At 43.6% G+C, this 23,645-nt stretch overlaps 1 long non-coding RNA gene across 1 annotated transcript; it reads left to right on the forward strand.

The window, feature by feature from the left end:
- Positions 1-646: 646 nt before the first annotated feature.
- On the forward strand, positions 647-15,560 carry LOC118167234. The gene is made up of 3 exons (XR_004751037.1): positions 647-1,427; positions 1,516-2,832; positions 14,370-15,560. It is a non-coding gene; the product is annotated as an uncharacterized LOC118167234 (long non-coding RNA).
- Positions 15,561-23,645: the final 8,085 nt, after the last annotated feature.

Here is a 23,645-nt window from a genome sequence, read left to right on the forward strand (position 1 = left end):
GTCCTTAAAGTGAAAGTAACTCCTTTGATTTCAGTAGAGTTACTGAAGATTATTCTGACTATAAATGAGATCATTCTCACAGAGAAGCAGTGATATTTGTCACTTACATATCTTATTAGAATGAGAGAGATCTCTGAAATAACATTGCCCAGAAGAAGAACTATCCAGGCACTTGTTCCCATTGATTCATCCTCTGCAGGCAAATGTACAAACAAGACAGAAACAAAGACAGTGAACGAACTGCAAGAAAGCGTCAGAGCATAATCTCAGGAAGACTGCTAGGGAATTCCCCAGCAGAGGTGCATCTTAAAGTGCTGCGATTCTTGCAGTTCTTGCAGCTGGCATGATTTTCAAACTGCTCCTCTTGCTCTGCTGGCCGCTCATCTAATGTAGGCCAGGACGGGGTTTGCTTTATTTGCAATGAAAGCACACTGCCAATTTATCACCCCAGGGTCTTTCCAGTCAGGGCTGCTGGTGCTAGGAGGGCTCAGAGCTTCTAGGTCACTGCTCTAACCCCTCCACTGGGCTCAGCTGCCCTGGACTTGCGGCCAAGAGCTTTCCGAGCAGATTTCTGCCCATTTGCACGGGGCTCATCTTGTCAGCTCCTCAGCATTAAGTACCGTCCACGTTCAAACCCTTGCCCTGTGGGAATCACCCTGAAGATCAAAGACATCAGGGAGAGTGCACAAACAATTTTTTTTTTTTTCTAAAAATAAAATTGACCTTTTCTAAGGGAAAATTTTGAGGCTTCCTTTTTAACTGTTTATAGAATAAGCCTTGGAGCTGGAAAAATGTTTCTCTTGCCTTTTTTTTTTTTTTTTTTTTTCTTTTTGTTTCCTTTCACTGCAGATATTAAGACTGATTCATTGGTGTCAGAATAGGGCCAGGGTCACTGAGTTGTTTGCAACACAAACTAAAGTTTAAGGTAGTTGAATTTAACTTTTAATGTGTCTGAGCAATGTTGTAATGAGACTCCTGTGTAAGAAATGTCAGTGTGCAACATTAAAAGGTGAGAAAAACCCTGGTATACACACTTTTAGCATTCTTCTCTACCCACACCTTTCAGGACTTCAGCTAGAAGAGTACCTTGTTTTCAGGTGTGGATCTCATCTTGAATGCTCAGATTTGGCAGTAGTAGAGCCGTCAGGCTCAGTGTTTGCATTTGAGTTAAATGTCAGTTTGGTGAGATTTTGGATGCTGAGGATAGGTATATAGCACTTTGTTTCCACCTAAACACTGCAGTAGATACCTAAATGCATTGCCCAGTGTAACTGTTTGTGTCTTTTGCAGGGTTCATCTGTCCAGACCGAGATCTTGCTATTTCCGTGCTGGCAGGAGCTGAGAGCACAGAATAGTGCAGACCAGTGGTGTGACGTGTTTTCAGCACTTGCATTGTCATGCAGCATCTTCTTGTCTGAGGAGGACAGGTAATTCAGGTGACCTGACGCTCACCTCTAGCAGCAATTTTACGTTATGTATCTCATCTATGGCATCTTCTATTTATCTTCCTTACAGACGGAATAGCCCTTGGAGCGCGTGGCACATACCCACCTCTCTAAGACCTCTTTGTGCTTATCAGGAACTCTCTTTCCACTTGAGATCCCCACACAGCTGTTATGCTGCTGTCTTCTGGTGTGAAAAGAGAAATCCTCCAGCTGGAGAAGCAAATCACCTGCTCACTTGCTTCTTTTCTGTTATCATCTTCTGGAGGCTGAAGGCATAGCAGGGAGGAGGACGACTCGCTCTGCAGGCTGCTTATGAGTGCTGCCTGTTTCTGTGGCACGAGGCCAGCTGGGTTGCCCTTTGGTGGTGTGGGACTGTAAAATGGATCGGATGGCGTTTGGTCTCCATGCTCGAGTGCTCAGGGTGCTGGCTCAGAGGAGTAATGGAGCACTCTCTGAGACACGCGCTCTCCTCCCATTGATTCAGCAGGCTGTTCCCTTCTGTCTGCCTGAGCTTGCGGGCTTTTCGAGGCCAAGGCAGGATGAATGAAGCTATGGTAATTACTACAACATGAATTCAGGAGGATCCCATTGGTAGGGTTCATCAGCAACTCATTAATTAAACTGTTGCCATGGTGCCGGTTGCCCTGGTAGCATGAAATCCTTTCTCCTCCCTCTCCCCTCCTCCTCTGCAGTTCACAGGCTTCTCATTCATATTCTTGTGCTTAACATGAATGAAGCCAGAGAGCATGGGGCTAGGGGAAGAGGTGCTTGAGGAGAGAAGATGCCTTTTCCCCCACTGTGACTACCCCCTCGTGGGCCTGAATAATCACTCAGCTCTTCCTCTGTATTTTTCTTTCCTTGGAAACACAAATTCTGCCTCATCCACATCCTTTTTTTTTTTTTTTTCTTTTTTTTTTTTTTCCCCTGTGGTTGCTTACAGCTCAAATCCCAATTACCCCAAGCACCTGTTGTTATTCTGGGTTCTTGGAATGAGTTCCTGTGATGATTGACAGTGGTGCAAGTAAAGGGCTGGGCACTTCATCTGCAGCCTAATTGCAGAGGCTTGGCAGTTTTCTAGAGGTAAGCCTTTGCCTGTGTGGGTTTTCTCTGCTTGATTAAATCACAATATTTCCTCTGTCTCTGAAGCCAGAAAGGGCCATTAACTCTTCCAGGCTGTCCACCTTCGTAGGACACAGCAGTGACTCCCCCCATGTCTTCTGCTTTGTGCCTGAAAGCTTCTGGCTGAGCTGTGATTTCCTTGCCAGAAGATGCCTCATCTTTGTATAAATGTTGATAATGATGGAGAACACTGCACCCTGTGGCAACCTGTCCATCCAGGAGTCTAACCACTCCTTGTTGCCAAGAATCAGACCCCCCAACATGCATGGTAGGTCTTGTATGACATTACTTCTCTCTTTCATGTTTTGTTCTGTTTTGTTTTGTTTTGTTTTGTTTTTTCCCCGTGGGTGCTTTCTCACAGAATCTAGCAGCTCCCTTCTTCAGAGATGAAATCCCATCTCTTCCCTGTGGATGGAGATGGATGCTTGATGATTTACCCTCAGCCCACCATTCTGGCCATGTCTGGCTGTAAATATTTGCAGAAGAAATATATCCACGGGAAAACATGGTTGTATTCATTTTGTAAAGGTGTTTTTCTGGTTCAAAGTGTTTGAAGTAATAATGATAGGGCTGTGTTTCAGCATGTAAGAACAATGTTTTCATAGCACAAAACTGAGAGTGTATGGTATGTGTGAGTGTGAGGAAGTACTCACGCTCTGGCTGTTTTATTTAACAGTCTAGACATTGCACTAGAAGTAGGGATGAAATTTATCCCATGGGCTAGATTATTCCCTGTCTGCCTGCTCCGAGGCGTCACCCAACTTTGTCCAAAGTCTGTGGCAATGGCAATGCTTTGAAGGAGGGCAGTGGAGCAGGTGGGGCTAGGGTCTGAGCAAAAATGAAAATTCAAAGGTCCCTAATTTGGCCCTACCTAGAAATGTGAAAAAGTGATAAGTCTGTAATATCAGCTCTGTTTTCTCCAGGCATTATATGTTCTGCTTCACTCCCTGCCCATTCAGGTGTATGTAAAACCCTTGTGAAAGTGCCATGAAAGCTGGAACCCCTGGCAGAGGACAGCACCTTCTTCCCTGGTAGCTCAGAGCCAGCGTGTGTGACTGCACTGGTGTTACTGTGGAGCTTCTTGAGCACAAATACACAGACAAATAGAGACAGACCAGCTGCTCATTGCAGTCTGTTGCCAAAATAATTTCAGCCCATCTGAGGATAAATCAAGGAGGACCCCACTTGTCTCATTGCCTCTAAATTACTACATGAGTAAGAAATGCTTGTATCTGCAGGCAAAAGCTGCCTGTCCTAGAGATGAGAAACCTGGTACAGCCTGGCCTACCTCTTTGTGGGCTGTTACATGGTATCTCACTGTGGTTTTCCTTCCCCTCAAGTTTTCTGCACTAATTTTGTAATAACAGTTAGTGCTGGCTTTCATAAACAGACATACAACATGCAATTAGACTTTGCTTTGTGTGAAATAAAGTAGCTGTGAGTCATATCCAGACAAGTGAATTATCTGTGATTATTCAGCCAAGAAGGGAGACAGTGGTGTGCAGAGGAATGTGCTAAGTATCCTTATTAACATTTTGCTCTATACCATGGCAGGGCTGGCTCCTTGGGACGTCTGCCTACAAACACCAACACCAACACAACTGACTCCTCACAGGCCATGTTCCTCTGCTACTAAGACTTGTGCATCACGGCATTAACATTGCTTGGTCTTTCTCTGTTCTTAAAAAGAATAAAAGGGGAGTTACTTGGTAGACACAAGCGTCTTTAGGAGTTAAATGAGGCAAATCAGGTATGTGGGGAGGAACATGAATGAAAAGAAGTCCCTTGAGGGAAGATAGCAAAAAATAGGTTTTCAGCAGTGCCCTTGGTTGATGTGCCTGATGAATCTATTCCTTTATGTGCTCTGGAAATGAAAAGATGTCCCAGGAAGGGGCCTTGGGGTGCAGAAGGAACTGGGAAGCCTTTTGGGGTGAGAAGTTGCAGGCTCGGTGAACCAAGGTGTTTTCTGCAGTGGCATCACAGCACATTTCTTATTTATTGCCAGGTAGGAAACTTACAGGCTGTGACTCTGCGGTGAGGGAAACACAGACACACGAGCCATTTCCTGATGGCAGCCAGGGAGAGAGTGACGAGGAGTGGGCAATGTGGGCAAGGAGCATGCAGGCTGCCCGCTTCACACAGCTGCATACTTGTCACAGGAAGGGTGATTTTGAAACCAGTGGTGCTTCTTCAAGGGCAGGGTCACTTACAGGGAGGGGGTAGATAGGAGGTGCTAAACAGCATCTTCCCAGTCCCCAGCACGTAGCTTCACCTGCCCAAGGAAGCTTGTTTGCCATCCATTGCAGGGAATCTGCTGAGCCTTCCTCATCCAGTTGCAAATGCCTTCATCTATAAAATGACAAGAAGTGCTTAATCCTCCACGATGAATCTAACAGATGCTTCTCCCAGGAAATGAACTAAAGGTTGCAGCTTTGCTTGAGTGACTGTGAGTCAGGTATGAGTCATTCCTCCCTTGAAGGGCATATGGATGTGCTTTGCTGATAAACACACAAAGAGCACAGAGCCTGGGGTGAAAGGTTATCACAGGAAGAAGGAACTAAAAACCAAAAGAAATACAAACAAACAAATAATTAAAACAAAACAAAACAACAAAACCCCCCTCCCCCCATCCCCCCCCCCCCCCCCGATATCGTATCAGTATACTCCAAACTGTCTTCTGTTGACAGCACAGTGCATTAGCTGGAGGTTTTAAAGACGTTGTCTCTTCCCTCTGCACTTCCACTGCGTAGTAACTTGTAAAAAGTGGACAGGAACTTTCTGTTTTAATGGTATTTGGATATTTCTACCATATAGATATTTTATGTTGAATCCGATCACTGCAAGATGCCTTGAGCCCAGGGAACTGGCAGTTGTGGATAAAGGACATCTGCAGCTGTTTTTGCACACTAGAGCCAGGTGGTCTGAGTATAGATTAACAAACCACTGAATGACAGCACAGAGTACTTGAAACCCTGGTAATTAATCTGGGGGGGGGAAGTCATTTGTAGGGGATAACTTTGTACTGGATGGCTTTCCAACTAGCAGTGAGCATAAATGAATGAAATCAGTACAGAAATTGCTCGCCAAAATTACCTAGCTTTGCGCTATGCCAATAAGAAAAAGGGTTTGCAATAGTTGTGTTGGGTGTAAAACTGGTTCCTGGAGCAGACTGTGACTGTTTTCAGATGATCCTGTTAGCTCAGTGATAATCCCTGATCCCATAGGACATCAGAGGCTGGAAAGCTGGCTGCAGCAGCAACAAATTAGCATTAATTGTGCTTCATCTGATGGAGCAAATCCTACTCGAGTGCATCCAGACACCAATTTTCATATGCAGCCATTCTGACCATTTTACTGTCAAGCTGTTTCTTAATGATGTACATTTATTTATGGCAAAGTGCCTACGAAAAGCAGTCTAGCATCCTACCTTAGGAGGCCAGTGGAGTGTGATCTGTAGGAACGGCTCAGATCTTTCACTAGGCTGATTGCAAGGAGAGGACAGATGAGCTTGTTCCCAGCTCAGGAATGGAAGGTGCTGCTTCCAGATAGAAGCGGCTCAGGACCAATTCCTCCGGGTTCAACTTAATTATGCTAATCATGCAAGCAATTAGAGGGATAAGAGTGGGTGACTCGCAGGACTGAAGAAATAGCTACCCTTTTTGGGAAAAGAGAGTAACTTGTAATTAATATGAATGGAAAACTGAGAGTTAATTTGGGCAGAGAGAGGATGAGGTGGTGGTGAAGATTAAAATTAAAATCTCTGACTCAAATCTGTGGTCTTAGATGTCTGGGAAGGTTATGATTTTTAGATTTTAGGCTCATAAAGAGCTTACACTTTGCCATGTGGTAAGAAAGTCCAAGGAGACGCTGTTTCTCCTGGCTGTTGACTGTTCCAAGGTGTTGCTGGTGGATGCTTGGGGTACCAGTGTTCCTCTTATGTATGTATTTGTATTGCAGGAGACCTCCTCCTTGTCCCAAGTCTGAGAGAGGAAAGTCTGGGACCAGTCAGACTGTATATTTTTTTGCAAGGGTATGTAAAACAGAGCTAATTTTTTCACATATGTCATCACAGCAACCCGGGGAATGACAGGTTTGGACCACTTCATAGCCAATGTGTTGGGTGTACCCTTGGCCTACACAATTCCTCCTGTATCAGTGGTTCAGAAAGTGCCTTTCACCCACTCAACAGCATTTTGTTCCTAGCATAGCTAATGGGTCCAAACCTCCAGAAAATAAGAGTCAGCTCAGAAAGTTACCACTGCTGGAAGGTTAGCCCTGTTGACCTGCTCCACGGAGGAGGTGGGAGATGCTTTTGGGGGTTTCAAATCTGCATGGCCATGACATTGGTATGAAGGAATAGCTCAGAGAAGAGCCTCTTCTGGCTCAAGTATCTCTTCCAGGAATGGTGACTCTGTTGAACAAGTCTTAACTTGAAGAGCTGAACCATTTACTGTGTCCCTTGAAAGCCATTTTACTATGTCAATGACCTTGACTGTTTTTTCCTAAAGGGCAGGGGAGAGCACATCCTTCTTCGAGCAATGGCTGTTGCTGGAGAAATGACATGGTTTTGGTTCTTCTTCAAGTCTGAAATAGAATCAGCAGACTTTAAAGGTAAGTCCTTTAAAGTAAATTAAAACCCACTTAATATTTAATTACTTTTGTATCAGTGAGGTCAGCTCTGAAGGAAAAAGGTATTTGATACCTGTGAAATAGAGGATGGAAGAAAGAGTGGAATGAAGTATTTCTGAAGGGAGCAAGACTTCAGTGTGTCCTTCTGATGAAGAGGGCTTTAGGACTGCAGCTTTCCCTGCCTGTTCCCTGCCATCAGTAGGCCAGGACCAGAGGCATAATGTGTTGGCCTGCTCTGCTTTCTCCTCCATACTTTGCTGTCATGGAATGGCTTTGACAAAGCAGCAGCAAGGCATACTAGAAATCTTCCTCAGAAATAGAAGAGTCAAGTTGCATTCCAGTCAAAAAACAGCTTCCCAAGACTGGTGACGTACTTCAAGATAGTGAGTAAGTGACCCAACAACAATATCTGCTTTTCCCTCTGGCAGGCTTCAGCACCTTGAGAGATGGCTCCGCTGAGTCATTCAGAAAGCAGTTTTCAAAACATGGCTTCTTGGCTTGGATCTAGACAGCTCCTTTCTCCGTGAATTTTGGCCCAGTTTCACTGATCAATGAAGGGGGGGTAGGAAACCTGCCCTTCTCCTGCTGCACTGCTCTCACCTGGCAGCCAGCTCAGATCTCTTGGCAAAGGCACTCCCCGCTCCTTTGTGTCCAATTAATTCTGAAAATCCAACAATTGCTAAAAAAACCCAGGATCTGATTTTTGCAAGTCTCTCCAATGGGATCTTCATCTCCTGTGCTCTACAGTAGTGAGCCGTGTAAGATAGTTAATAAATATAAACATGAAACAGAAGGGATTGCTGGTATAGACCTTTTCCATTCAATATTTGGTTTTCAATACATGAAAGTTAGAGCACAGTGCAATGTAAATACAGCTTCATGTTTTAAATATAAAAGTTCTGTCCTAGGATGGGCCCTAAGTTACCTGGCAAGACGTGACAGGTAAGAGGTGTCTCTGTGCTTGTCTGGTTATAGGCAAGGTGCTGGCAGCATGGTACCTTCCATGACCCTTTTCGTGCAGGTAAATTAGGAGTCCTATATCTAATTTCAAGCCAGAGGATATTCTAGTATCTATCTTGCAGGTGCTAAGATTTTTTTATTTTTTATTTTTTTTTGCTTGGGCATAGCTCAGGGAAAGCCACTGGAGATGTTAGAGCAGTGAGAGGACTGTGTCAGAGGACAGCCAGAGCAGGACCACCTTTCCTCTGAGAGCTCACTTTGGAACCAGGACTCTCAGTCCTTGTGAGAATTTTAGTGCTGGCACCATTGCAATCTCCCCCACAAGCTGTGATGGGGAAAAAAAACACCTGAGTGGAAAAAAAAAAGAGAATTTTATTTGCACAGCTCTGGGCAGGGCTTGCTCTGCCCTGATGTAGAGATCTGTGCTGGAGGGATCATCCAGCTCCTCGAGGCTGTCCTCATGAATTGCCATCACTTTGGCCTAGTTGGTGAAGCAGAGAGGAAACAGGAGAGCCCCTGTGGGAGCTCTTGAGGTGGAAAGGGGTACACTGCTACTGCTTCCCATCTGATCTGTAGTAGCAGAAGCAGGCTCTTGAACCTCAGCGTGAAACAATGTGTGAAGCATTTCACCCCTTGTCAGCTTCCCAGGAAGTCAATTGTTCTTCCTCCCTTTATGTGCAGCCTCTACAACCAAGGGATTGGGGAGCAGATAGATGTTGGGGCCTGGGCACCTGTTTCACAGGACATTGGGTCAGATCTGCGAGGCTGGCTACTGGCTCATCTCTGTTGCTGGCTGGTGACAGCTGACAGCTGTGGAAGACAGAGAAAGGAGGAGACAGGCTTGATGTGGGAAAAAAAAAAAAAAAAAAGGAATTGGGACTGTAAAAACACACCGATGATGGTTTTGCTAGTAGAATTCCAATTCCAAATCTACATGCGATGAATCGGTGTTTAGCAAACCCCACTTGCCAGGCCAAATTAGCAGCCTCATTTGTTGCTAGTAGCAGCTCTTTAAAACTCTTAAAGAGGGGCTCCTTTTAAAATGTGGCATAAATAGGATGTTTTTCCAACAGTAGCATTTCCTTGCTTGAGTGCTGCAGTAATTTTTTTTACCCTTTGGTCTCCCACAGCTGGTATACCAAAAGAAAATGATAGCACAAAACCCAGCCAAGCTCCTTGGAAATGTAAATAGACCGGAAACACTGATGTCCTCTTAACACGGCATCAATCACTGCTGGGTGCTGGAAGTGGCAGCACATTCATTATGGTCTACATAACCATCACAGGCAGCAGATGGAGCAGGTTTTAGACCTAACAGTGGAGTTTTGGAGGTATGCATGATTCTCTGCAGAAAATGGAGCACAGATGGAATCTGTCTTGACCTACTCACTACGTAACTGCAAATTCCTTATGTTTTCAGAGCAGCTCTCTATTTATCAACAGGCTTTGTGATGAGGTTTGGAGACCATGCATGTACTCCCTGCTCATGCTGGTCTCTACTGACTGTTTGCTGAGTGTCCTGTGCATTTGCAGTGAAGTAGCAGACAGTAAACCAAGGCAAGCTGTTAACTTCCACTGGGCTTTTCTCAATAAAAATTAACCCATTTACCTTTTTTAAGCAGGCTGTTTCCAAACATAGCATGCTTTGGAGGCACTTCTGTAGGTAAACCATTGCTTCTGGTGCTCAGCACCACCTTCTTCAGCCACAAGAAAAGAATCAGATCAATCCATACTGGAAAATTCCTATACCACAGAGCCTTCTCCCAGAATACAGAGGAAACTTAGAAAGCGTGATGGGCAGTGCTAGGGACTCTGTTTGAATTATAGTGGTGTGAGATGCTTTGACCTGGTGATGAAGTGTAGGGTGACTATTGTATGTTATGATCAATAAATACTGTCCCTACCAATGAAAGTGTAAGATGAAATCTTCTAACTGCAAGGCATAGGGAGCAATTGTTTTAAAGAAAAAGCTGACAAATAGAAGGAATATAATAAATACTGTGCTGTACTCCTTGTTTCAGTTACAAGCCTTGCAGGGTGGTTCTGATTAGGAGACATCAGCAGATGTAACTTTTTGGGTGTGCCATCTTTGTCTGAAGGGAACAAGCAACAGTCACTCTGGATGGACCTTTTTCAGAGGTCTCCCTCTTGAGGAGCTGTCTCTTACCACCTCCTCTTCCCCACTGACTATCACGGGAGCCTCTGAGAACAAATAAAAGAAATGCCTGTGTTGTAGGTGTCTAAAGGAATGCAAGATAAATACCACTTGCAGAGTCCTGATGGGACCTTGTCATGTATCCAAGCCTGGTGGGCATCGTGTGTCTTCAGCTCTAACTAAATGAGAACAAAATGAGTTGCTCCTTTCATTTCTCCTTGTGCACTCCAACTTCAGTGAGGTCTCTGGTGGAGTACCTGAAAGACATGATCAGTAGAAGCCATTAACTCAATCAACACATTAATTCATACATCAGCAAATCTTTTTTTTTTTTTTTTTTTTTTTTAAAGTAGTGCATCACCAGTCTGCATAGACATTTGGGCAGAACATCTTTCTTCATTCTTCTTGTCCTTTGAGTCCTGTTTGTTATGTCTGTGTGGGTAGCTCTTGTAAGCATTTCCCAAGAGACACCAAGATCTTTAATTCTGGGTTTCTCTTGGCCATGTCTACGTGGCACATGCTTGACTGTATTTTTCTGTTGATCAGTGATGTAATATGTGATCCTAATGGACACAGGAGGCCAGAAGACTGTGTTGAAGGTAATATTGTGGCTGTAGTTATACCAGCAACACTGTTTTCAGAGCTTGTTTTGCTGAACAACTCTAGGGATGAAGTTCAGCCTAAGCTCAGAGGAATAACACACTGTTATATTATCCTGACTGCCTGATGGAGGAGCATACCAATTCTTTGATGACCTTGTGGGATGTTTGTTTCTCAGCCAATTGCTATGGGAAAGCTTGCTTTTTCCAAGTACACCAGGTGGTTATGCGAGTCATTGCTTTTCAGGTTACTGACTTTTTCATGCAAAGGGGTATGCGATACAGCTGCCCAGAGGAGGTGCCAAGGAGTCACTGTCACTGAGGGTTCTTACATGGTAGAATTGATTAATAGCTGTGCTGGCAGTAAAACAACTGAAGAATCAATCCAGCCTGTGTAGAACCACAGCTTAGAGTAGTGAAAGACATCTTGCAAGTGTAGGAGGATATTCACACCACCTTTGTCTTTTAAGATGCTTATCCCACCCAGGAAGGGTGGTTGGGAGCTGTTATATATCCTTTTCTTCTTTGTTAACTACAGAGCTGAGGGGTCTCTAACTTAGGGAATAGTTTGACAAGTCTTGCCACCAGAAAAGTTATAGGCTTCTTTTCCCCTGAGAATGTCCTCCTCTTCATCTCTATCTCACTTCAAATCACTGCAGTCTGAGAAGCTGATTCCACTTAAAATTAACCTTTCCCCCTCCCTGCTTTTGCACTTCCCTGAACCTGCTTATTGAATGATCACACAAATATCAGGGTCAATGCAATGAAAGTGGTGGCCAGAACTAGGTGGCAGAGCAGTGGCCTCAGTTGCCAAAAAAACAAGAGTTGAGCTAGGACATAAAACCCCAAATGTTACAAGAGGAGACACGTTAGAAAGGACGGAGGGCTACCATTGCCCCCAAAATGAAGAAGGATGATAGGAAAAAGAAGGGCATGCCTGCAGTATTCAGTGTTTGGTAGAAGTGCTAAAGGATCTTCAGCCAAGTACGGAGTCAAGGACGGCAGTTGCTCTACACCAGCATGTGGCATTACGTTAGCTGTTGTGAGCCCTGTCAGGTTCTGGCACGTCTTATGCAGCTTTACAACTTTCCTACCATCACCAGCATGCACACACTGGGTGAATGCTTCTTGTGCAAGGATAAATAACCTCCACCTTAACTAAGAAACAATCTCAGTTGAAATTTAGAGGAGGTGAGAACATTCCCCACTTTGTGTTGTGCAAGAAGGTCCCCAGGGAGACATGCCTTCAGTGTCCATCATATGGCTCCTGTGTGTGGGAATCTGGCTCTGCTGGCAGGCATCCAACAGCACTGGTGAGGCTGTTTACTTCCATCCAGCCTAGTTTTTGTGCAAAATCCAGTGACAAGGAAAAAACGAGACAACCTTTATGACAGATAATGTAATTCCATGAGCACAGTGTAGGAGGGAAGTTAACAGCTGTGTTCAACCTGCAATTGAGTTAGTAGGACAAAGGGTGACACCACCACCACCAAGGGAAACAGACATGTCTTTTCAGATTTTCCTGTCACAGGGACTAATCCATCCTATGTGGTTTAGAGAAAGCATCTGGGCAAACCTACCTGGTACCCTTCGGGGATTTAACAATCTGTGGTAGAGGCTGAGCTAGGTCTGACCCTTTGTCCCAGTTCTCCTCAATTTTTCTATACTTCTCTCTTGTACAGCAGTACAGCTCTCCCAGGTAAAGGGTGGGAGCAGGGCAGAAGCTAGACCTTGGATGTAGATACAATTAGTTATAGAGGATGTAAAACAAGCAAAGCTATTTAGTTTCTGTCCAGAGCGGAAAACACACCCTCTAAACTTCACCTTTCCATGCAGTGTTGCAGTCAAGGCTACTGTATTTATTATTATTATTTTCCTCCTGGTTGTTAGAAGACATGATTTCATTGTTGTTATATTTAATCTGCTAGTTCTGAAGCTTTAGGATGCTACCTGCCGACCCTCTATTTCAATTCAAACCATACTTTTTTCCTGGTATCATTCATATCACAGCAAGAAGCCTGCTTCTGAGAACAACAGTGGTGTATTATGCATACTTTGACTTCTTGGCTGATGCGAGATAAAAAAAAAAAGAGGGGAAGGTGAATCATCTTCTCTGAAGCACTGATGAATACTCACGAGGCTTTCAGATCACAGCTCTGTGTGGTACGATGAGTGAGTGGAGAAAGGGAAATAATAAGAGATTCAGACAAATCAAGAAAAGCAAAGTAACTGTATATGCTGGTAAAAGGGTGTCTTTTTCCACTCTCTTGCTGGACTGTCCTGGTAATACTGGAGCATTATCATAGTGCGTTTTTTTTTTTTTTTTTTTTTTCCTTTTTTTTTTCTTTTTCTTTATCCTGTCTCATGGTGGATTCAGTGAAAAAAGGGGATTGGTGTGGTGCAAAGATGGAGACCCTTGTCTAGGCAAGCGGTCACTCACTAGGGTTGTGCTGACTGCACAACAAAGTGGGTAAATGCATGGAGAGGAACGAGAAATAACTTTGAGAAAGTTCCTGAACATACCACAGCATTTACAGCTTGGGGGACATCTTGAAATATCAGTGTTTCATATTGTTTCATACGATTTTCCTTCCTTAAATGTTAAAGAAATGGGGAAGATCCCTTTTTTTTTTTCTTTATCCACCCTTTACTTCTCTCGCCTCAAACCTCAGGGAAATGTGTTTGCTTGGAGACTTTTATTAAGCCCAAAAAAACTGAGAGGGTGGAAGGCTCTCTATTTCTTTGTTTTCCTTCATTTGTAGGGCCCATAAAGACGAAAGAAGGTAGTGCTTCAAATTATTTATTTATTTATAATGTTTTTGTCCTGCAAGACATTTTCTTCAAGCCTGAGAGCAAGTTTTTTGAAATTTTATGGAGGAAACAAAGCATTCAGAAAACAAATCTACACTTCTCTGAGTGCCAGACCATATCTCTGACGTAAGAATCCTGAATGACATGAGGAACTTCTTTAGCACCAAAATGGTGCCAAATCTACCCATTTTAGTGAGACATCCAGAAAATGACCCGAATATGGTGTCTCCGTGTGCTGTCAGGGATGAGACAATACATGCCAGAAAGTTTCCTCAGCTAACAGGGACATGTCCAATGAAAAACAGACATTGAAAAATAATAATAGGAAATAAAGTCTGCATACTATATAATAATGTGGGTAGTGAACCACTGCCATGAGAAGAGAGGGAGACATCTTTCTGGTCTAATTTGTCTCATCTCAGGTTACTCAGATTTTTATTACGCAGTATGAAGCAGGTTATTTTTAGGGAGAATGACCAATGACTTTATATGACATCAGATTTCACTGCATGGCTGTTGAAGCACTTGCTGTGGAAGAAATGTAACAGGTCCTCAACCAATGTGGAGACTAAACTATTTGTTTATGCATACATAAATAAAACATTGTGAAAGCACTGGATGCACCAGAATAAATTCTTCTGTCATTTGCAGCACTGTAAATACAATGGATGTCAATGATCTTCCTCCCGGCATAAAAAGTGCAGAAGAAGGTGTGAAGCTCTTACCCTCGCCTTTGAAACAAGTCCCAGAAGAACTGATGTCATTTTATTTGGAACAGCTGCTATCTGCCCATGCTGTGTGGAGAGCCATATTTCGGCTGAGTCACCAAGGCCCGCCACACCCTGCTCTGTAGCACTTGCTCTCCATAGCGATTTAATAACTCACATTTACTGCAGAACTGTTATTCATATCTCATTAGATTTTGTGGGAGCTTCAGCAGTAAGCAACGTACATTGTCATGGTTCACAAAGCTGTTGTGGTACTTGCCAACCAAGAGGAAATTGCATTTTCCCCTGCTGTAAAGGGGATGGAAGCTATGAAATTAGTCAGCCTTAACATGCATTAATCAAGGAAGGGAAGTTGAAAATGCCCTTGGAGAAAGATGGGCCTAGAAGCTGGGCCTAGAAGCTGGGCCTGTCTTGGGTATGAGCAGTAGGCAAGAGACTAAATGGCCAGTCTGGAGAGACCATGCTGTCATGAGAGCAGATGAAACCAGGAGAATGATGAGGACAGCACCATTAGGAGCAGCAGGAGAGGGAAATTTGGAAATAGCAGGTCTAACAGAGGTTCTCCTGAGCCACCTGGGATTTTAGACTTTGGTTTGTGCTCCGTGGGACAGGTAGAGTATGAGTGCTGGAAGGGACACATCTGGCTCTGCACGTTCACTACTCCAGCGTTGTCCCTGTAAATGTGGCAGGTGACTGGTCTGCATGGATTGTGTTCCCTGTAAGTGTGGGCCTGCAGGTGCCAGACTGCAGGCAAACCTCCTTTGCACAGGAAGATGCTACATCCTCCTTCCGTGCAAGTAATGTTGTGCTTTCTTATGGGGTACCTCTGATGCCAAGACACAGAGACTTTCTACATATGTCATTGTGCTGGAAGAAAGAAGAACCAGAAGATAAAAGCTTGTGTATGCTTCCTCTGGGAAAAGTCCAGACTGGCCTGAGGTTTAGTATTGCTGTGTTGGAAGAGGAGGCACACAAGCCAGCACAAGCCAGGAGCACTGCACTCCAAGCGTGGCAAGAAAGAAGTTATTTCCTGTAACTTTCCTGTAAAACAAACAAACAAAACAACAAAAACACACCACCAGCACCAAAAATGAAACAAAACAAAACACCACAACAATAATAATAATAATAAAAAAAACAGCTTTGTCCTTTTCAGCTTTTTTTGTTCAATTTGTTATTCAGCCCCACCCCCTAATCCTCACTCCAGTTTATAGGTAGAGTTGTGATATTTCTTCTCCTGTGTATTAAGATCCCTGTGTGGAAGATGATTGTCTCTGGTGCTGAATGCAGCTTTTGGGGGTTGATACAAGACTAAATCCCTTCACGAAACTTGAAGTGACTTTGCTATAGCAATATGAAATGGGAGTACAGCTCACCTTGCAGATGGTTGCCTAAAATATTAAACAGTGATTCACCATTACTCACTATCTCATCAGCTCATAAATTTAAAATAACTCCCCTTTCCTTTCTTTTTATTTCAGGAAAAATAAAAGAAGTAAAGTTGTATTATGGTATATAAAGGTGTATCCTTCCCTTTGCATAACTCTGCAAAATTGATCCTACAGAAAGGTCTGCTTAAGAAACTTTTTACTGACTTCTGCCTCTTTACATTAGTTGAGAACTGAAGCAGTGGGAGGGGAAAGATTTAACACATAAACACATTTATGTATTTATAGAGAAAATAAGGATGGTGACATCTCTGGCAAAATAAGGGAGTGGAAATGTCCATTTGGAAATGTCCGGTGGAATTGTCCATTGTATTACTTTGGAGGATAAAAATAACAGCTGGACACTGTGATCACAGCCAAAAGAAAATAAGGAAGTGCTTTTTTTTTTTTTTTTTTTTTTTCCTGGGTCCCTGTTAGCTATCATTAGACATTGCCCAGGCAACAATTCATAACTACTAAAATCCTCATAGACTTCTGCCTGTAAGCCAAGCAGGCTCTTTTTTCCTACAGCAAGCCTCTTTCCCCTAGCCTGGATACTACTTACTACCTCTCTGGGCAACACGAGAGCTCCAGCCCATAGGCACTAGTCCCACAAGTTTCCTCCCCCTTTTCTTTCCTTTGAATGTTCAGTATGCTGCTTGCAAGCCCTGTTTCTTAGGTAGGCTGGGCTCTAAGTGGGAAAGCAGAGGTGACTCAGGATGCACAGTCTTGGACCAACAGAACAGTGATGGGTTGGTCCCTACTTTCTTCTTTTATTGATTTAACTAACTCTGAAGACTTGTCCTCCTTAGGGAAATGGTGGATTTGATCCAAAAACTCTAGAGAGACAAAGCCAAAAGGAAAGAGAGCCCCGAGCTTGTGCCCATTTTAGTCTCTTCATGATGCTGGTTCCTGTCTCGTGTGGGAATGAAGCCAGAGCTCATTCGGAGAATACACTCTGGTCCACTAGGCTTCTCATGAGTAATGAAATTATGCCACTATGTAGTTGTCTTTGTCACATTATGTCTCAGTTGCTGTCTTGTGGCTTCCAGTAAATCAAGTCTTTAATGATAGAGTCTCAACATCGACTGCTATATCATCATACCAGCAAGCTCATTCTTCAGTAGGGGGTGGACTTGTCAGGTGCCTTGGCAAAGGAGAGAGGAAACTGGTCCCCTAGAAGCCCTGTGAGCAGGATTTGACTCACACTGCAGAGTCTTCATTGTACAGCCTGGGCCTCACAAATAAACATGATGTGTAGGCACTGAAGAGCTAGAAAAACACCACAGTGCTGAAGCTCAGACTCTCCAGGGCCTCTTTTCTAGCTTTGCAGCTGGCTATGGTCTTTAATACCACTTGTCTCTACCCCTAGCTCCTCTCTGCAAGCCATAACTGTGCTGTGTCGGGCTTGTTTGGGTGAGTAAGAACTGCCATAAATTTCCAGAGAAGCTGTCATGCTGTTGTGCTCATGTTAGCTGAATCTTTTCTATGGTGCCTCTCACTGGTTGAGGTGCTGCTGACTTGCAAGGTGCCTAAGCTTCTCACAATCACACAGCCAAGGAGTTTAGGCACAGAACATCAGGGGTAGAAGAAGGCAGGCAGTGGTAGCGCAAAGCTGCCTACTTCTGCCTTGCCCCAGGTTCTTGCTACCTGTGAGATGCCATGGATACAAATTTGAGAACCACTGTAGACGTTGCCTGAGGGAAAACTGCCTGGAGAGTGGTGTATTTGTATTTGGGTGGTGGATGCTGAGTATGACAGGAAAGGCAGATGGTCCTTCCCTTCTTTGTGCTCTCACCTCTGCCCTTAGACACTGTGGCAGCGCCAGAACAGCCTGTCTTTATTTTGGTGACTTGGCCTCTGTGGTCCTGATGAAGATTGAGTCCTGTTTGATTCTTTCTGTCTTTTTGGGGTTCCTGTGAAGATTTCCTGCTTTGTCCCATTAAGGGGGCCAAATGCTTAAGGATATGGCTGTTTCCCAGACAACTACACTCAACGATTTTATCAATTAATCAAGAGGAAACGAAGGAAGAGAATGAGTAGCAGATGCTCTGAACAGGACAGGACTATAAATGATTGATGCCATTTAAGAGACAGGGAGGATTTACTCCAAGAGAGACCCCAGCCTGGGGCTGAAGTGATTTCCTGTGTGAGAGCTGGTTACTGCAAAATGATGGCAGGGAGCCAGGAACAGCTCCCAAATGGATGTCCAGTCCAGCATTTAGAAAATCACAAAGTATGTTGCAAAAGTATAACCAGGTTGACTAACAAAGGCACGGAAAGACTCGAGGAGAGGTGGAGCAGGATTAATATGCTGGTTTTCCCTACCACATGTGGCAGTTCTCCTATTGAACCAAAGAAAAATTGATTTCTGATGCTCCCCAGCCAAAGTTAAGGGTAGGTGTGATCTTTTCAAGATGTTCATTTCCTTCTGCATTTATGTCATGACTCTTCATATGTCTATATGTTGTAGTCCAAGCATACACCTCTAACAACCAGTATTGCTTTAATGTACTGTCTGCAAAGGGAGAGACTAGAATTCTTCTGGGGGTTCATAGTCAAATTAAAGGCTATAGAGGTCTTAAAATATATCAGTGCTTTGCTCAAGACTTGTTGGAAATCATAGAATCGTTTGGGTTGGAATGACTTTCAAGATCATCAAGTCCAACCATCAGCCTGACCTTCTTAGGCCCATAACCGAACCATGTCCCTTAGTGCCACATCCACACATCTCTTAAATACCTTCAGGGACTCCACCACTTCCTTTGCAGCCTGTTCCAATGCTTGACCACCATCTCCATGAAGAAATTCTTCCTAATATCCAATCTAAACCTCCCCTGGCACAATGGCAGGAAGAGGAAATCAAGTAAAGATTCTACAGGTGTTGGCATTTTCTCGCAACTCAATTAGAATAAAAGTGAAAAAATCTTGCAGAATCTCCCCAGAAAACAAATTCAAAACTGTCTTGGCTTGATAGAAGTTTGTTTTAGTAAATCTGAATCCATTTTTTTTTCCTTTGCTTTTAAAACAATTTTGTATTTCAGTTTTTTTCTTCATGGACTTTTTTCTTTATAACTTTTTATTTCTTCCATTACCCTTCACATTTAATAATCCACCTTTTGTCTCTGGTAGGTGCAATTAACTGGAAGACAGCAGTGTAAGAATCCTTTATTTTATTTATTTAATTAATTAATTAATTTAATTTCTGTATGTATTCAAATGAAACTGTATTCTTCCCTTGGCACTTTTATTTAAGTGAGTGCTGCAACAGTTTATTTATAAATCAACAAGGAAAAAAAAAATCTCTTGCTGTAATAATTTGTTTCTTTTACCTTGATAATAAATTCTTCCTGGGTATGACTAGCTGATGTAATTTTTCTGTTGCTCCTTGAAATGAACATTGAGGTAATATATTTCACATGTCTGGAGTGCATCTTTTGGTTAGAACAGGCCTTGGGTTTCTGTTTGTAAAAGCAAATGAAAAGATTCTCTCAATAGCAAAGCTGAAATGGGTATTAATTGCATTTAAAAAAATCAGTAAGTAAAAGAACAAGATCAAACAAAGTGTTCATAGGGAGAAAAGCTAATCAGAACTGTCAGAGCCAGATGACGTCTGTTGTCTTTACTGGGATGGATTTGCTGGCTGAATGATATCAGCCACTCTTCCTTTCTGGCTTCTCCCTTTCTGAAGCACTCAAAAAACATTGAATGCACTTTCCAGCTTGCGTTATGGGTACCTGAAATATAAGACGTTTCAGTCTCAGCTTTCTTACACTTAATTCATTTTAGGCATTTCCTTTGGTAAGGAGTGGGAAATGGTATTTCACACTAAACAAATTGGATTTAACAGCCTTTCCAAAGCAAACTAAGACCTGTGGGTCCTTCCAGATGCAATTTTCCCTTGAACTTGCTCAGAAGACACATAAGTGATTATTCCAGGTTTCTAGGATTAGCAGGGACATGCATATTTCTCCATCTGTTGTGTCAAGATGGTGGCCCATGGTGGTTGAACATTGTGGGTGCCTCAAGGCCCATGACTTCCCACCTCTGCTGCAGCTGTACAAAGAAGCATTTTTCCTAGTTGCAAAATTATCATCGTCCCTTTTGCAGGAAATAAAACTTTATTTATTTATTTATTTATTTATTCTGGGCCTAATATGAAAAACTCATGAGAAACTAGTAGCTGTAGCAATGGAAATGATGGGCCCAAAGTCTGCAGTTCTGTGCTAAGAAAAAAAAAAAAAAAAAAAAAAAAAAAGAAGAAGAAGAAGAAACTAAACACTCAATTTACCCACCCCAAAGCAAATGCAAACCACAGTACCCCAGGGATGAGAATGAAACAGGGGGCCAATGCCTTCCTTGGAGGAACACTGCATGGAGGGACACTGCAGAAAATTGACGTGCATAGTTTTGCTCTCTGATGCTTAACATCATTAGATTGTCAGAGGAAACTCCTGTCATCTCAGCATAAATCTGAGGCACCTCCTGGCCAGCAGTGGACTCAGTTGGATTAATCCTGGTATAATCAAGGTCAGAAATAGATCAGAGGAATGCGCCTGTGCACACACAAGTACCTACCACTCCTATGACTAGAAATACTGCCAGAAGGCTGCCAAACTGCTGAATTAAATAAACTTCAAGATATCTTTGATTTCCCAATAAAAGTGATGTGATGTGTCTCTTATTTTATTTTATTTTATTTTATTTTATTTATTTTATTTTATTTTATTTTATTTACTATGTGGCCCTTAAAAATATGGATCCAGTTGTTGTGGTCAGACAAAAAATGTTTTTTTAAAATAACGATCGGTGGTATTAACCTTTTTTTAAAAATAAAAAATAAAACATCACAGGGCCTTGCCCTTGAGGTATGCTAGGTGATACTTACTTGTGAAAAGCCAGGAAGAGCAAGGCTGAGAGAGCGATTACAGAGGCTGCATTTTGAACACTTGGGTGGGCGCTGTCACCTGGGGAAGCCTTTTGCTGTGGTTCTACACAGTGCTAATGAGCTGGGTAGCAGTGTGTCTTCCTCCCCCTGACAGAGTGGTAGTAGCCCAGGTGCAGAAAGGTGCATAGAAATTTCTTTGACACTTTAATTTAAAGGGCATTGTCTGCAGGATTAAGCTTGAAGCAAAACATTATTCACTCAAGCAACAATGTCCTTGGCGTCTGCATGGCCCAGGCTTTACCTTTTGTGGAAAGCTGCAGCTCAGGTGAGTTGCCTATTTCACAGGAAGAGATGAGGCAAAATGTTGCTTAAAAAAATTTCTGTCATCTTCAGGGCTGCTCCTGTTTTTAAGCAGAATGTGACAATCGGTAGAAGGAAGCCAGCCCAGGGTCTGGCTTTCCTAGCTCTAGCTAGAGGTTGCACTGACTTTAATTTTTTTAGTCAAAACCTCCTGCTGTAAATACATCAAGCACTGGGGTAGTTTGAAAGCAAGGAACTCCCCTGCTGAGCTCATGTTCCAGTTGCCCCTGTGTTTTGGTAGAAAGAGCATCTTGATTTTGGATGTTTCAGGAAGAGTAAGGAACAGAAGGAACTGAAGCGCTGTTGGTGGTCATGGACACACAATTGGTCTTGGAACTGCTGTCACTAGTTTGAAGGAGCAATTTTCCCCTGACTCATGCTGAAACGGAGAGATGGCTGGGGCAGATGCTTCCCCAGTCATGGTCTACATTTTCTCCTTTCCAGGCACTGGTGGGCAGAGAGGTGGGCTAAGCCTGTTTCACTGCCTGACACCAGTTTGAGTAGGCAGTTATCTGCTAGTATGATTATGCTTCAGGGAGAGAAAAGGGAAATCCCTGTTCTCTGGTACTTAGGTCCTGGTAACGAAGGCCTGCTGTCTTCTTGTGAAATGTGCCTGTTCATCTTTTTGCAAGCTTTCTCTTCTTTTCCATGGAAAATCCTCTCATTCAGCTGTGCCTTTGGCAAGTGGAAAAGTAGGGTGATTTTGTCTGCGTAGGAGATACTTGTTAGGTGGGCAATTGGTGCTTACAAGAGTGGGACCAGCTTAGGAAGGCAGTTAAATATCAGTGCTTTTTAGCTTGGCTTTCCTAATTAGATCTGCTCCACATTGTGAGCTCAGTTGTGAGACAATCCCCATCCTGGCTGCGGTTCTGACTGCCCGATCCTGTAGCAGTACTTAGCCATGATTCACATGAAACAACAGGGCAGGGAGTGCTCCCAGGCTGTATTGAAAGAGCAGAGAGTTTAGTTATATGGATGTGAGCTCTACTGTACTGCTTGCCCTCTAGGCCAGACAGTGAGCCTTTGCACAGGTTATCCAGCAGCCTGGATAAAGCTCCTGAGACTTCAGCCCACTGTTGGGGCCTATTGGAGATGAGATGCCTTTGAGTCACACCGCAGAGTCAGCACAGCATCACCTCCTCCATCACGAGAGCACAAGCGACATTTCCAGTATGCTGCAGGTTTTGTGGACGAATCTCTTTCAGCTGGCAAGTGGAGAGTTGTGAGTGCTAGTGAGAAGGGTCCCCTGTGCTATCCTCCAGCAGCCCACCTTGGTGTTTGAGTCAGAATGACTTTTCTCTTTCCCTTTCTGAGTCACTGCCACAGCCTATTTCTGGTGTCTGCTTTAGAAAGAGAGTGGGTTGATGGGTGTGCATTAAGGAGGCCATAGCTCACACTGAGGGGTACACACCAGGATGCTTGCTGTAACTGGATTAGTTCCACTGAGCTGTATGTGGTGACACTTTTGTATACTTTGCTCAGAATTAGGCTGAAGCCAAAGTCCAACACTGCTTAGATTCACTGAGCCCAGAGAGTCGGGTAGGAGCTGAGATTGCCACCAGTGGTGGTGAGGTTTCAGGTCCCTGGTCATCTCCTTGATGGGCTGAGTTCTTCCCTCCTGAAGGTGTCTGGCTGTACTGGGCTTACATGGCAAGCCATGTAAGGTTTTGGTAGTGAGGTCTGCAGGGGTGGCCTCTGTGAGAAGATTCCAGAAGCTGCCCCATGTTATTCTCTAATAACATGGGGCCGGTTTCATCCAGCTCTGAAGGGACCCTCTGCTGCCCAGAGCCAAGCCAACATGCAATGTTGGTTTGTGCAAGTGTGAGAGCAGATTTAAGAATGGGGAAAAAAAAATTGTGCATTTTTTTTAGGAGAGACCCAACACTAAAACAGGGGCAGAGAGTGACCATGAAGGAGTGGCAGAGATGAAGCGTTGTGGACTGACTGCAGCCCCCATTCGCTTGAGCCGCTTGGGCAGGAGGACATAGAAGAGGGTGGATGGGGGGAAGGTGTTTTTAGTTTGTCTTTAGTTTCTCACTGTTTTAGTCTGTTAGTGGTAGGCAATAAATTATATTAATCTCCCTATGGTGAGTCTGCTTTGCCCATGACAATAATTGGTGAGTAAGCTTCCTGTCCTTATCTCAACCCTTGAGCCCTTTCCATTGTATTTTCTCCTCATTTTTCTTTGAGGAGGGGTAGTGAGAGCAGTTGTGGTGGTGTTCAGCTGTACAGCAGGGTAAAAAACACCCTCTGCTCCCCCTTCGTGACGAAACTGCAGACCACAATGAGATCTTGCCTCAGTTTCCTCTTCTGTAGGCTGAGAAAACAAATGACTTTGGCCACTCCTCATACATCTTGCCCCCTTCACTGTCTTTGTAGCCCTCCTTTGGACACATTCTAATAATTTAATGTCCTTCTTATATTGTAGCACCCAAAACTTCATGTGATACTTGAGGTGACGCTGTACAAGCCCTGAGTAAAGCGGGACAATATCTTCCCTTGACCAGTTAGCAACGCTGTGCTT

Source organism: Oxyura jamaicensis, chromosome 4 (assembly GCF_011077185.1).
Source record: "Oxyura jamaicensis isolate SHBP4307 breed ruddy duck chromosome 4, BPBGC_Ojam_1.0, whole genome shotgun sequence".
Lineage (NCBI taxonomy): Eukaryota > Metazoa > Chordata > Aves > Anseriformes > Anatidae > Oxyura > Oxyura jamaicensis.